The 14,083-nt window shown below is 38.3% G+C and overlaps 1 long non-coding RNA gene across 2 annotated transcripts in view; it reads left to right on the forward strand.

Moving 5' to 3' along the window:
• LOC120750580 (uncharacterized) overlaps nt 1-12,849 on the forward strand; it is a 216,443-nt gene extending 203,594 nt beyond the window's left edge. For both annotated transcript variants that reach the window (XR_009207658.1, XR_005700058.1), the window contains 3 exons: nt 6,989-7,067; nt 7,513-7,780; nt 12,763-12,849. This is a non-coding gene — a long non-coding RNA (uncharacterized LOC120750580). The remainder of the gene's footprint in view (nt 1-6,988; nt 7,068-7,512; nt 7,781-12,762) is intronic.
• The last annotated feature ends 1,234 nt before the right edge of the window (nt 12,850-14,083 follow it).

The raw sequence follows: 14,083 nt of genomic DNA on the forward strand, positions 1-14,083 counted from the left end.
GGATCAGTATATTTTCCCTTTGGGATTACATGAGAAATCTCAGATGCCTTACAGATGCATGTATTAGGTCTCCAAATATTCAGTGTTCACGTAAAATGAACAAGAAATATATAATTTTTAAAGGCAAAGATGAAAGACACTCTGATGAAAAATCTGTTTTTTGTTTTTTTTCCTGTTGAAATATCTGAAGATCTATGAAGAAAAGTAGGAAGATTTGTTTAGAACACAGTTTTCCTCAGAATAGAAATACGGCAGGACATCTGAATGTCCATACGTTTCTGCTAGTCTGTGCAAGTCTCATGAGGCGTGCTAGTGTTACCTTTTTCTTACCCTTTGTTTCCTTAATTTGGTAAAGATCACCAGGTTGATTCTCTTTTATATTTGGGCTCTTACACACCAGAACAGAGCAGGGGGCTGCACTTTCATGTCCCCACATACTCCCAGGGAGGGGGTGATTTCTCCAAGGATAGCAGATATGAACTTCTCAACACCTGAAGTTGCATGCTTAGTAGAAGCCATATTTACATAGGACTTTAGCTTTCCTGTGTTATCTTTTCTGATCAAAGGAAAGAAGTGCTAGTCTTGTAGGTAATCAAAGTTATGAAATTTCACAGCCAGTGGTATAGCTTTTGTTTTATTGGTAGCTGGGGGAACGTTCATACAACATCAAGTTTTGAAATTAAATAGGAGGTATGAGAGGTGCAGGTCTGGTGAACACAGGCTGGAGCCTTTGGGATGCTGCTGAGGACATGACATTTCTAGGTTAAAAACCACTCTGATTTTCTTCAGTGTAAGCTAATACTTTCCTCCTTTAGTCTTAATGTAAGCCAGTTATAAATCTTCTCCCAGTTTAGCACATTAGCACTTCTCAGTTCTTAACATTTTTGCTTCACAGTTTCTGTGAGGTAAGCACAAGTATATACAGAGTGGAGGAATCTAGTGAATTGTTGGAGCAATTGCTTCCTGTGTGTGGGAAGGGAAAAAGTAAATTAGATTACAACAGTAAGTTTTCTCCTCATTCAGTTGTCTCTTAATCAACCCTTTGCCTTTTTTTCCTGATTTTTAACCAGGACGAAAGAAGAATGTTGTTAATGGGTACTTGAGTTTTGCAGAAATGCCTCTCCAAATGTCCCTTAAGATAATGTTTGGTTGACAAGGTGGTCAAAGGTTGGACTCAATGATCTTGGAGATCTTTTCTAACCTGAATGATTCTGTGATTTTATTTTATTATTACTGACGTAATGAAAACGTGATGGCAGATCCTGTTAGGCTACCTGAGTGTTAAGACAACAGATTCTGTATTCCTGGAGTTTGTACAGCCTGCTTCTCTTAGCAGTTCTAAAAATCATCTCTGTGGTGTCTTACATGCCACATGGTGGGGAAAAAAATAGCAGCAGCTGAAAGCTTAAGAAAAGTCCTGTTGAAATATTGCCTCAAGTCCCATTTAATGCTCCTACAGCAGAGCAGGTTGTGTTTCCCAATACTGAGAGTGCAGCAACAGGGAAGCTGCACAGCAGCGGAATAAGCACTGGAGCTTTCCATTGCTCCTTGGGTGCCCCACCATGCTAATGTGGGACAGTAATTGCTCTCTGCTCTGATGGGAACAGAAAGTCAGCACGAGCTGAATGAGCAGTGTGAAACAGCATTATGTCTTTCCTTTTCAGAGTGCCCCGAGCAGCAAGGATTGGATCACTGTCTTCAAGTAATTTAGCACTTCACTCAGCGCAATGTTCAAGCGTGCATTTAACTATAAGCAAGCAAATAATCCCACTGGAGTCACTTCAGGGCCCTGTACTCAAATGCTTAACTGGAGAGGGACCTGAGCTTGCAGCTGGCTAGTTGGAATGTCCTGTGCAGGCCGTACATTCAGGACTAACAACTTAAATTGTGCATAGGCTCTGAACAGGTCAAAATATATGCTAATTCTTGCAGCATTTCTTAATTTTTGATATTTTAATCAGATTGCTAGTTGTTGAGTAACTCATGCAAAACTCACTGATGCAGGGGCACCATGAAGCTATAAGAACTTTTTCTCTTACCTGTTTATTTCCATATCAAGGGTATTAATGGTGATGGCCACTGCGCAACAAGCTCCCTTCTGAGCTGTGTGAGCTCCCATATGACCCTCTGGACCTGATTTTCCTGATAGTGAAAGACAAAAAAACCGGAGTGCCTACTAATCACTTGATAGGGAGCACAGCACATTCAGACAGTGGTGGCAGCAGGGCTCACCCCAAGAGTTTCAAAGGGTGGAACTGGCAGCCTATTAATTTAATCAGGCTGCAGTCAAGTGCTATGCCTGCCCTCTGGTACAAGAGTGGCCTGTTCCTATCTGCCACTCAAACTGACAAGCTGTTTCCCTAGTAATTAATTCATTAAAAAGTAATGAGTTTGTCAAGTTAAAGAGGTATATGGTACTCTAAAAATGGAGCTGGAGACTGCTAGCAATAATAACAACAACAACAACAAAATACTTGAGCTCTAGGTAGGCATAGTGAGGGTACATTTCTTTCTTCTATTCTTGCATCAGGATAAACAGAAACATTATTCCACAATAATTATAAACTAGGTGTAGATGATCTTTACAGACTGCTCTTTTGAAACAGATTTCAGTGTTTATCCTACTAATGCAATTAAAATGAATATGGATTAGAAAGTGATTTTTTTTTTTAGTATGTTTTCCTGAGATTTTAAATTTTGTAGGTTTTTTTTACTGGATAGGTTGACGTCAAATATTCCTGGGAAAACTTATTTTTAACTTAGAATTCTTTAGATGTCATATCATGGAATTCTAATATTGTCTTTTTTCTTATTATTATTCTTTACTTTTGCTTCTCTCTTTTACTTTTCCTCCTTTTTATGAAGCAACATTAAAAAAAATGAATCAAAAACCTGTAGAAACAGATTTGTAAAAAAAAAATCAGAAAAACAACTGCAGAAAAACAGCAAATCCCTTTAAAATGCAGTTCCAAATACAAATGTTTCAACCAGCTCTAGTTACAATTTTGACTAAATGCACTCTGCAGACCATATTGGAAAGACAGGCTTTAGCAAAGAACAGGTTATCTTAAAAATGAAAAAGATCAAAAGAACTATTCCAGGCAGTAGAAGCTCCATGGTAAGATATATGTTAGGCTTAGCAAGTGGAAAAGGGATGGAAAGGTGTATACAATGCCTCTTCTTCAAGGGAGGAAGGAGAAGAGAGGAATTGTACAGTCTTGCTTGATGCAGTTAGGAGCTGTGAAAATCAGCTGTCTGAAACCCCTGCTCTTGTGAACTGTACTGTGAGTGTGCTCCAAGGAGGAATAACTTCAGCATGGTCTTTCTTAGGAAAGTATGGGAAATATCTGACTTTGAGGGTGCAATCTGTGTGTGAACAGGAGCATTTTCAAAATTTGTCCCTGGCCAAGGTGAAACACTTGTTTGACGGTAACTGGAATGGCTTAGCCCCTGGAGAAAATTTTTAGGGCATGGCCATTGGAGAGCTCTTTAGTAAACTCCTGGTGTTTGCTGACCCATAATATGCTTCTTTTTAGTTTCAGATCAGCTTCTGGCCTTGCTCCTCCCCTTTCTATCCCTGTTACATTTAATCAGCCTGAGTACTGTTCACAGCTCCAGCTGTATTGATTCTTAGAGCAGATTTCAGCAGAACCTAAAAAAGGAAGCATAGACCGCTCCCCTCTTTCTTCTTTGACTGATGCTTTCTTTTACCCTACATGACAAAGTGATAGATGTACTTAGTTAACTTTCTGCAAAATCATTGATGCCACCCTTGCCGGTTGGCTTCCCAGGTATTGGTTAAATAGCTGTCATGCGTTTGTTACCTGAGACACTGCAATACTGTATAATCACACCATTCATTTTCTTCCAAGGCTGGTCCTACAGAACTGGTTTGAAATGCATAGCTAAGGGAGATAAAAACTAGCACTCTTTCAGGCAGTCAGATTTTTCCTGTGTTTTTTGCCTCAGATTAAAGCCACAAACTAGTGGAAGTTCACTTGGGAAAGCTGAAGTAATAGCTCCAATGAGATTCTCCTGATGTATCCCTCTTTCACCCCCCATGTAATCAAAGTCTACAGCAAAACAATTCACAACTACCTCCCTAAACCCCTTGACCTTTTAAAGGTCTCGAGGTCACTGGACCTGCTGTATAAGTGACTGCTCACCAAAAGGTCATCTGGTCTGATCTCTGATGTCTCCACTGAATTTCACCTTCATTCCTTCAATCCCCATTGAATTCTGTCATTTGATAAGAGCTACTGTTAATGCTCTGCCAAAGCTTATCATCCCAAGAAGGGGTGACACTCTCAGTCTTTAAACTGGGCGCTTTGGACAATTCCATCACCAGTCTCCAGGGAGGTATCTTCGTCATGATCAAGAATATGTTTTCTTATTCATCTGACTATTGTCTTTGTACATTATAAAGCTTCTATTACTTTTTTTTTTCTTCCCCCCAGTGAAGATTTTATATAATAGTCAAAACATTTCTTGCTGTTTTGATAAACTAAACAATTCTGAGTTCTTCAAGACAATCTTTGTAAGATATTTTCTACAAACCTAAAGTGTATGATTGGATACTTTTCTGTACCTTACTTCATTTTGTCAGCATTACATGAAAATTATGGAAAACAAAATCTTACCCAGCTTTACAACCAGCCTACAAAATACATGGACAAAGGTAAAAAATTGCTATTTCTCTTTTGTCCTACCCTCTTTATACAGTAAAAACTATAGACTGGTTTCAACACAGTGGGAGCTCATTTACTCCAATTCCTAAAACTCTTTCCAGTCTTGAGGAGAGACAGCAGAGCCATCAGTTTTGTGTGTTAGTATGCAGCAATTCTGTGTTCAGCTGAATTCGGCTATCCAGATCCAATGTGTTTTCATTTATTTTTATCTAATTTCATTATTATCTTGTAATTGTTTCCTGTCTTCTAGTCCATCTAATCCTCACAACTTTCTGTAGCCAACAGGACCCAGTCTACTGCATAACTGGTGAATATCGAGGAAATATCCAGCAAAACCCCTAAATTTCATGAGGATTTTGGACTAGCAATTATTTTTTGAATGATGCCAATTACAGAATTACAAATCCCTGCAGTGTGTATATCCTTGATAATGATAAATAAAAAGAGCCGGAAGCATCACAGTAAGGCTTCAGTTGCCTGGAATCTGTATGATGTTCCCCTGTTTGAAGAATACAGAATGTTTGAAAATTTGTACAGCCTTCCCAGCTGTACCGTGACCCTGGTGCCTGTGAAGAAAGTTGCACAAAGAGAAGCTCTACTTCTCTTAGAGATGAACTACCTTAAAGCCCCAGAAGGCAAATGCAGGATCCTGCACATTGGGAGGAACAACCTCAGGCACTGGTACAGCCTGGGGGCTTTTGCAAGGGTAGGCAAAAAGCACTACGATCTAGTCAAATGTAAAGATAAAATTCAAAAGTGGTAACAGAAGTATTTTGTTGCTTTGTAATTGTAAATTCTGCAAGGCCAAAGAGTGCAAATATGTATATTTTTAGCTGAACTTTCTTACATTATTTTGACACAGACTGTTGACTAAATCTAAGGCTAAGTGGACTTAGTGGCACCTAGACTGACCAGGGAAGTTTAGAAAGCAAGGGATTCTCGCTGAAGCTCATAACACAACAGGAGAGCTTGTGGCCTGATCATGTTGGAATCCATTGGAACAGATCATCGAGTTGTTGCTTACATACTGCACTGGCAGTGTTAATGTATTAGCAGTAAAACAAGTCATAGTCATCCACATAATCTCCTACTTCTTGCGTCTGATCGATAGACAGTCAGATTCTGTTCTTAGACCTGCTGATGTAAATTCTTTGTGCTCTTGTTGAACCAGAATTTCACAGATAATTTCTGGTGCCTCACATTTAGTGCACCACATTCAGACCACAGTTTGAGATTACATCTACGTTAACCAGGAGATAAGAGAAAAATTTTCATACTTTTAAAATTGCAGTTCAACATTTTTAAAACTTTTGCTTTTTAGTAAAGATGGTATGAAAATTTAAAAGTGAGAAGTGTTTTGTACCAAAAAATTTCCCTTTCTCTTCCCCTGCTCCTAAATATTTCACTGCAAGTTTTGCAGTTTCTGTGGTTGTTGGTAGATATCTTCATCCTGGCTCCTAGCCACTTAACCAGAAAACATAAGATTTAATTTGGTTTAAATAATAAATTAGTGATATAAATAAGCAGATTTTTTCATTTTCTTTTTTACATAACCAGTTTGCAAAAGTATGAACCTGATCATGATAATTTTTCTGAAATGATTGTACAGTGAGGACCCACACTTGTGAATAAAGGCTGCATGCACATTTTAGGGAATAGAGACTTGTTTTTCTATTTGAGTGGTACAGGGCTGGAGCTTTTGTGCAGGATAGATATAAGCCTTATTTCTTATCGTACTATAAACTTCTTGCCTATAGTGTTGTAAAAGAATTTATAAAATCAGGCAAATTCTTCTGTGTGAAAAATAGAGATTCAACACTTAACATTAGACATTGTAATTTGAAAACTCAGATACTTTACACTGTATCTTGCACAGTCTTTTTGTTTTTGTTTTTCTTGCTGTATTTTTTTTTTTTTTTTTCCTCTCTGAATTTTCTGTACCATTCTGTTCTGTTTTCTGTCTTACAGCGCATTTCTGCTGTAGCACCTGGGTGTTCAGGCCCTGGCAACTCCTGAATGTCATTGCTTTGAAGGAACTGAATCCCTTTAATTTTATTTCACCTGCTTTCTCATAGAGTGTGACAGATGACAAAAACAGTGAGGGGAAAGAGCAGCATTAGTATGAATGTGAGCACCCCATGGCTTGTTGAAATAATATTGCCTTTACATTGTTAAAAATATTAGTTGTGGATGTAAAATACAGATGTCCGTCATATAACAGATGCAAAAAATTGGTGTACTCTCTAGTGAACAAATTTTCTTGCTTTGATTCTTGCTTTTTCCTTCCATTCCCTAAACAGTGTTCAAATCCAGCTATTTATGTCATGTAGCATGATATCCCTGAAGGAAGGAAAGGATCTCCAAGACCTGTGTGATGCTGTAAGTGTAACCACAATGGTTCCCCACTTTACACCATTCTTTTTATTTGTACTCAGGCTCTTATACCATCATTGCTTCATGTCATGTTCCATACAGGTTTCTGAGTGGATTGTCTCTTGCCAGCATTTGTTAGTGTTTTTCAAAGGAATTTTTACTGCTGGTCCCTGTCTTGTCTTCCCACCTGTTTTGTTGGATGCCTGTTGTGGTGTCACAAGTGTCACACTGCCTGCTATTACCTTTTGGTTCTCTGAGCTCTGATATGCACTGTCCTCTTTTAACATGTGCAAGCAGACCAGCTTTTGACAGTGAGCCCCTGGATACCACTTCAAGTATGTTCCCCCTTTTCTTGACAGTATCTCCAGCACACTAGACTTTCTAATAGTGTTAAATTTCTGGTTTGAGACTTTGATAAAGATCCTTTTAAAAACCTTTTTGCTTATTGCAGAATGAAATCAGATCACACTGTGTCAGTGCTGTATATTTTGCAAGGCTATTCCATTTACGGATTCTACTGAAGGTGTTGTTGGCAGTCTTAAAAAAATTCTGAATGATCCGGGCTACGCAGCCTCTGGACCTGGTGCAGAGCAGATGCCTACCTTGGAGAGCACCTCAGGTCTTTGAACCAGAAGAAGCAGCAGCTGCATTTGCTGGGAGCTTTCCAATCTGTTGCCTGCTCTAACTTTATGATAGATGGAATGGATTTATTTTCCATGGTGAGTTAGTGATCTCATTTTTTGTTAATCCAAATGAAAAAGTAATTTATTGTTTTCTGTAGCAAAATCTACTGTTGCATCTGTTGTGCCACACTTCAAGCAATTTTTTGTGCATTCCAGTTGCTGACAAAGAGCAGAGAGCTGTTGTATGAATAGCTCTTGAATTGTTCCTGTAGTTCTCCTTAGCCTATTTGGAAATTTAGTTGGAAGGTATGTGAGAATGTTTCACTAAATTTTGTTCTTTTCTTGTTGAAAAAAAAACAAAACATGGAAAAACCTCAAGATATGCAAGAAATCACTTATGACCTTACTGTACAGTTTGGTAAAAAATAAAATGAATATTTTAGTGCAGAATATGTGGTTATACCCAAGAAAGGAGTATGCTGCTCCAAACCTTAGAGCCAAAAACTGAGAAAAAGTCAGAACCAAGAAATTTTTGTTATGGTTTGTCTCCACAGGTTGTAAATTGCAATGTCTGTATATGTCCCAGGTGTTTTTTCCCTACAGTGAGTTGTTCTGTACGGGGATTAGATATGTGCATTCTTTTGATACGTGAAGTGTTTTACTTGCCTATGAGCATCAGTGCTCTTGAAAAAACATATTTAGTGAACGAGACTATAGCTTGAAACATTTTAGCTGCTTTTATTTGAAGCACTCATGGTAATTATTGCTTTACATTATTATCTTATTATCTGGCTATTTATAATTTCATATGGAAGATGATTTTGTGACCAGGTCTGATACTTACACAGAGCTAGGAAAAAGCTAAAAGAACTTTGCTTCAAAAGTAATCTTATTTCCTAGCCATATTTATGGAGGACCCTTCAGGAACTTAGTGCAATATTTTTCCCTGTAGTCAAATTTTCAGTGAGGTACATACGTGATACAATTTCTTTTGGACAGAGAAACATATTTAAAAAAAAAAAAAAAATAGTGTTTGATAGTATCTAGAGGCCGAAATCAGAATTGGACTTTTGTGAGCGCTACAATACATAGCTATATTATGACATGATGGATTCTGCTTCAAAGCATTAACAGTACTGAGGGGAAGAGGGGAAGGTGGGAATCTCAGTTAATCTCAGCTGTAGGGAAAAGTGTTATTTTAAAAGATTTCTGAACCATTTCAGCTTTTAATGTCCCAGTATTACCTGTCTTATCAGTGATAAATGGTTAGTACTTCATACTTTTGCAAAAGGACTTTCAGACCTTGCCTTATTCATTTGTGTTTTCTGAATGATGGATTATGATATGAGTCCTTCAATGTTTGATGCTAGAAGAAATCCAGCCTTTTAAAGAGAGAGATTTGTGCTGAATCCAAGTACAAAAGAGCTAACTAAACCATTGGTAGGAAACCTATTCAGTGTTTAATACTTTGCTGTTACGCTTCTCATGCAGAAAAAATCTCACTGACCTCAGGGAGAAAGACTTATTTATGGGAATAAGGTTATTGTGTTGGTATAAAAGAAGATTTACCTTCTAAAAATACAGAGTTCATAAATATGCAGCTCCAAATCAGCAACATTCTGGGCATTCTTTCTTGTGAACAATAAGCATAAACCAAAATTGCTGACATTGATTTAAAATATAAACTTTTCCTGGGTGGTATGAAAACAAAACAAAAGAAGCCCACTAGATAAATAAAGTGTATTTTAAATCATGAGATCACACTGTGGAAAGTATTTTGATTGAACACCTTGAGGTGTTGCCAGCTTTGAGCTAATTGGACAATCTTACTTCTCCATTAAATAGACAAATGGATGAAGCAATTCGTAAAACATCCATTCTTATTGGCAATAGTTGGTGTATCAATCGATATCTACCCACTTGAGAATAGAATTTTAAATGTTAATGCACCATTCAGATGGATAAACATCTGCATCACAGTCCTGTTGGCAAGAAGGTTGTGCTCTGAAGTGCGCTTACTAGAGTTAAATCTGCAAATATTCTATTCAAAGTGTCATTTTTCTTGTCTTTAAATCAGTGCAATGCAGGAAAAGAATATAACTGAGCTAGCCGTGATGGCACTGGCAAAATATAGGTGTAAAAATTGCTGCAAAGTAAAGCATTAACTGTATGGTATGTGTAATCCTGCTCCCCAGTGACTAGCGATAGTATTCACAGAATTCTTCTTCTGGCAAGTAAAGAGTGTTAAAAAATGTTACGTATCAAGCCTTGATCAGCAATTCTCAAAGCTGACTTTAGTTCCTAGTGCTATTGGTAGAAGTCAGATGTCTCATACTGAAAAATTCCATGAGGGTGAGGAGCCTCAATTCCTTGTAGATATTTTGTCAAGGAAAATTGTCAGAGACATCAGATACTACAAAACATGTGCCTGCTTCCAAAAAAGTAAGAAAGAAAACCAGAACAGCTTATACACATATAATTATACTCTGTGTTAGCAAAAAGATTTAAAGATGAATCAGAACTATGTAGGATAAAATAGTCATTTGTTCACTGCTAGTAAGATCTGTAACCTTTAGTAAACATTGGACTACTATTAAAGGAGATAACAAATGTCATATTCTAAAAATATTCAAGAAATCTATATTGTCACGATGATATAACCATATATTACCTCTTTGATGAGTGCATTCTTTTAAAAATTATTTGTTCCCAGCATTACAGGCAGTAGCGAGAAAAATGTCAGGCATAAGCTCTGTTTGGGTGAGACTCACCAGCAGAGAGGGCTAAATTGAGAAATATGCATTCAGTGAACTCTCAAATTAAAGCCTAAGTGAACCCGATACAATCCTGCTGAAGATTGAAAGCTGAATATTCTCTAGGGAATGGAGTTACATCACCATAGAATTGTTTCTATGACAGGTTAGATTGTAATATTTTAATAGCAGCCATAGTCCTATGTATTGTTGCTCTGAGTCAGAATTCAATTATTTAAAACAAATTCTATAAGGTTTTGTTTCTTTTTTGAAGGTTAACATGATTCTAGGTGGTCAGGAAGTTTTTTGATTTTGCATTGGGTGATTGGTTTACAGGAATGTTTCATTAATTCTGTATATCAGAGGTTAAGTTCAGACCTTGTTAAGAAAACAAATTAGTTTTCTTTCACAGGACACTTGAGTGATTTATTCAGACCTAAGTATAAAGGAACTTTGAAAACCATGCAGAGAGGTCTCTCCCATTCTGTACGTCTGCTCCATCCAGAAAGCAAAGATCTTCTGCATGAAAAGTTAATGGCCATTAAAAATGGCCTCTCAGCAAGACCATATTTTTATATAATTGAGATGAACCAGGGTCAAAATCAGTGGTAATCAGCACTGGTAAAAGAAGTACATCACTATGAGAAATAAGCTCAAATCACATAGTGAACTGAAAAAAAGCCAGCTCTTGGAAGCAGAATCAATCATCTACTTGTGGAATTTTTTAACATCTTGGTCATGAAAAGCTGAAGATAACTCTAGAGGATGAGATGTTATACCTGAATGCTTTTGCAGTTCTTTTTAGATGTGCATAATATACTGGGATTCAGAATCATCATTTGTTTACTATGAAGTAGGGCAAATAATCAGGAAAATATTCCAAGAAAAAAATTAGCTGCTTCGTTTTATATGTAGATACAGATTTCTTTTGATCAGTTGTAGAGTTGTGCTTATAATGTTTGATTGTGGATTCAGGTAGGCTTGGGCAAATAAATCCATGCTCATATTTAGAAGTGTTTGTGTATGAGTAAATAAATGTAGAGTGTGAAGTGTTTATTAGCTACTTCACTGAATCAGAAAAAGTCAATTTTGCAGAAGCTCCCATACCATCTGATGATGCAGCCATATCCTCTTTGGTGTCCCATTGCGGTTGCTTTATGATCAAAACAGGTATTGCAGGTCTTGGGAGTCATACCCAGCCCCTGCAGGTGCTGCACTGTGGTGTGTGAGAGCTGGGGAAGAACCCTGTCATTCCAGGAGAGAAACCCTTCTTGTGTGACCATGTTTCCTCTCCTGTCAGTGCTTGCTATGGAGGCAGTGCAGGGTAAGAAGGGGCAATGTTCTTGGGACACCTGGGACACACTAAGGAATCGACCGAAGGAAAGTGAACAGAAAACGTTGCAAGGGTGGGGCTGTCTTTTTCTTACTGGGGTTTCCTTTGGAGCCTCAGCAGAAACAGGCTCTTGGCCAGACTGGCCAAGTACAACATAGTGGAAATCAAACCATTCAAAGTAGGTGCTTTACTTTTCTATGTAGTCTGTGTCAAAAATTGAATATCAAAAAATGTGTGTTTTTGTCTGGATCTAGTATGCTAACTTAAACTGCTGGGAATGTCACACACTAAAAAGGTGAGGCCTGGCCCTTTTCACAGCCTTTCTCTTGCAAAAGGGTGACAGGCTGCTGTTCTCCGTTGCACCAAGACCATTGTCACAGTGAACTGGGCAAACAGCTGCTCTGTTTGGGGAATGTCCAGCTTCTTGTTTTTGGTGCTTCTCTGTTGACTTTTCTGATGGAAGAAGAGGCTCGAGCATTTTTAAATTGTCACCAAAGCCAGAAACTTATCACTCAGGTAGTGAGTTTGGCTTTGCCTGAAGGTTGTTGGGGAGCAGGATCAGAGGCCCCATCACTGGGGACCACAAGGGCTGTTTCCCTGCCAAACATCCCCTCGCTGCATCCGAGTGCTTTAGACGCTGTAGTAGTTGACAGTTTCATCTTTTTGTTTGTTGGCTTGTGACGCCCTTGGGAGGCCTGTAATGTTTGGAGGGGAGGTAATGTGAAGAATGATTGAAAAATGGTGCCATGAGTGGCATACTTTGATCTGGAATAGAGTGTTATTCTGCTGACTTGAGGACCTTACCTTCAAGGAACCTTAGCAAGTATTTTTGTTTAAATTCTCCCTCACAACGTGCTTAATTTCAAAGGGGTGTTTCTCCTAGGATGTCAGAGATAAACTCATACTTTCTCCGCTTCAGGATTTTCAACTCCTCGTGCTTCAAATCAAAGTATGTTTTGAAGCATTGCCGCGTCTCTTCTTTTTTCATGCAGTTCTGAAGCATTCTTTAGGCTGCGCTACCATGGAGGACATGAGTTTACACCCAGGAAAAGCAGAGAATCAACATTTCTCAAAATAGGCAAGTATTCTGACCGTTTGATTATTGGGTGAAAAAAGAATATCATTTTCTGAAGCAGAAGTTGAACAATTTGTTGCCAATTCTAACAGAGTTGCAAGACAGGGCAAGCAGAGAAAAAGTAAGGTCTAAGATTTGACAGGAGCAAAATTAGGTGCTGACATGTCTCCAGGGTAAGATGAGAAATTTTGCAAATGCCTGTATCGCTTGATTGTTGACACAGATGCTCACAAAAATCTTTAAGCACAAATTATTCCTCCTGTGAATCGTCAAATCTCTGCTAGAATTGATAATATTTTGTGCTTATGGGGTTTGCAGTATTTCCTTTTTGGCAGGCTTTAATAACTGCCTCTTTTATACCCCTAGGAAACATCAGGAGTTCTTTATTACAGCCTAGGAAATGCTGAGGCCTGTGGCTGGGAGTCTTAAACATTTGTATTTATTACCATTTATCTAGCCACAATATTAATGTTAAAGTACGAAGTAACCAAGAAATTACAGAATAGGAAAGCATTGGAATTCTTAAGATCAATTTACTCAACCAAGCGGAATACGTCCTTGGACAAAGGGACACTGATTTCTGACCAGCAATTTAATCCCAATTTTGAAGGCTGCAGTAGGAATTAATGGATACATAGCCTATGGATAAAGGAAGGAATTTCTCCCTGGGTAGCAGTTAGGTTTGTTACACCAGATATTGCAGTTTGTGAAATCCAGTCCTTGTAACTCAAGTGCAAATATTAATATTTGGTTTTAAATGTTTTTTCAGTGTTACCTAGTAACAGGAGATGCAAGGCTCTCTGTTATGATCCTGTTATTTTGACTACTACAGAGATGCCTCTGCCCAAACTAGGGTGCAAATGAGACCATATTCCGAAGTCAATAGTACGGATTTTATTCAACAGGAAGTGTGAGATAGAGATAGCGAGAAATAAAAAAGGAGGGAGTGGAGAGAGAGTGTCAGAGAGACAGATTAACTAGAAATATAGTCACTGCCCCTGTGAATCCTGCAGCATCCCATTGGTCCCTCTTCACGCTGGTCTTGGTGGTGGGGCCCTGTGAAACATAGAATTCCACGGGTTAATATACATTCAGGTACTCATGGGGATGCCAAGCACCTCCTTTGTAGGGGGAGAGTTTTACCCTGTCTTTTGCTAAACTGTGGATCTATTGCAACACTGGGTTGTGTGCTGTTCTCAGACTGAAGGCCTTGGGAATGAGGCAGTGGGCTATGGCTT

This window comes from Hirundo rustica, chromosome 3 (assembly GCF_015227805.2).
Source record: "Hirundo rustica isolate bHirRus1 chromosome 3, bHirRus1.pri.v3, whole genome shotgun sequence".
Classification (NCBI taxonomy): Eukaryota; Metazoa; Chordata; class Aves; order Passeriformes; family Hirundinidae; genus Hirundo; species Hirundo rustica.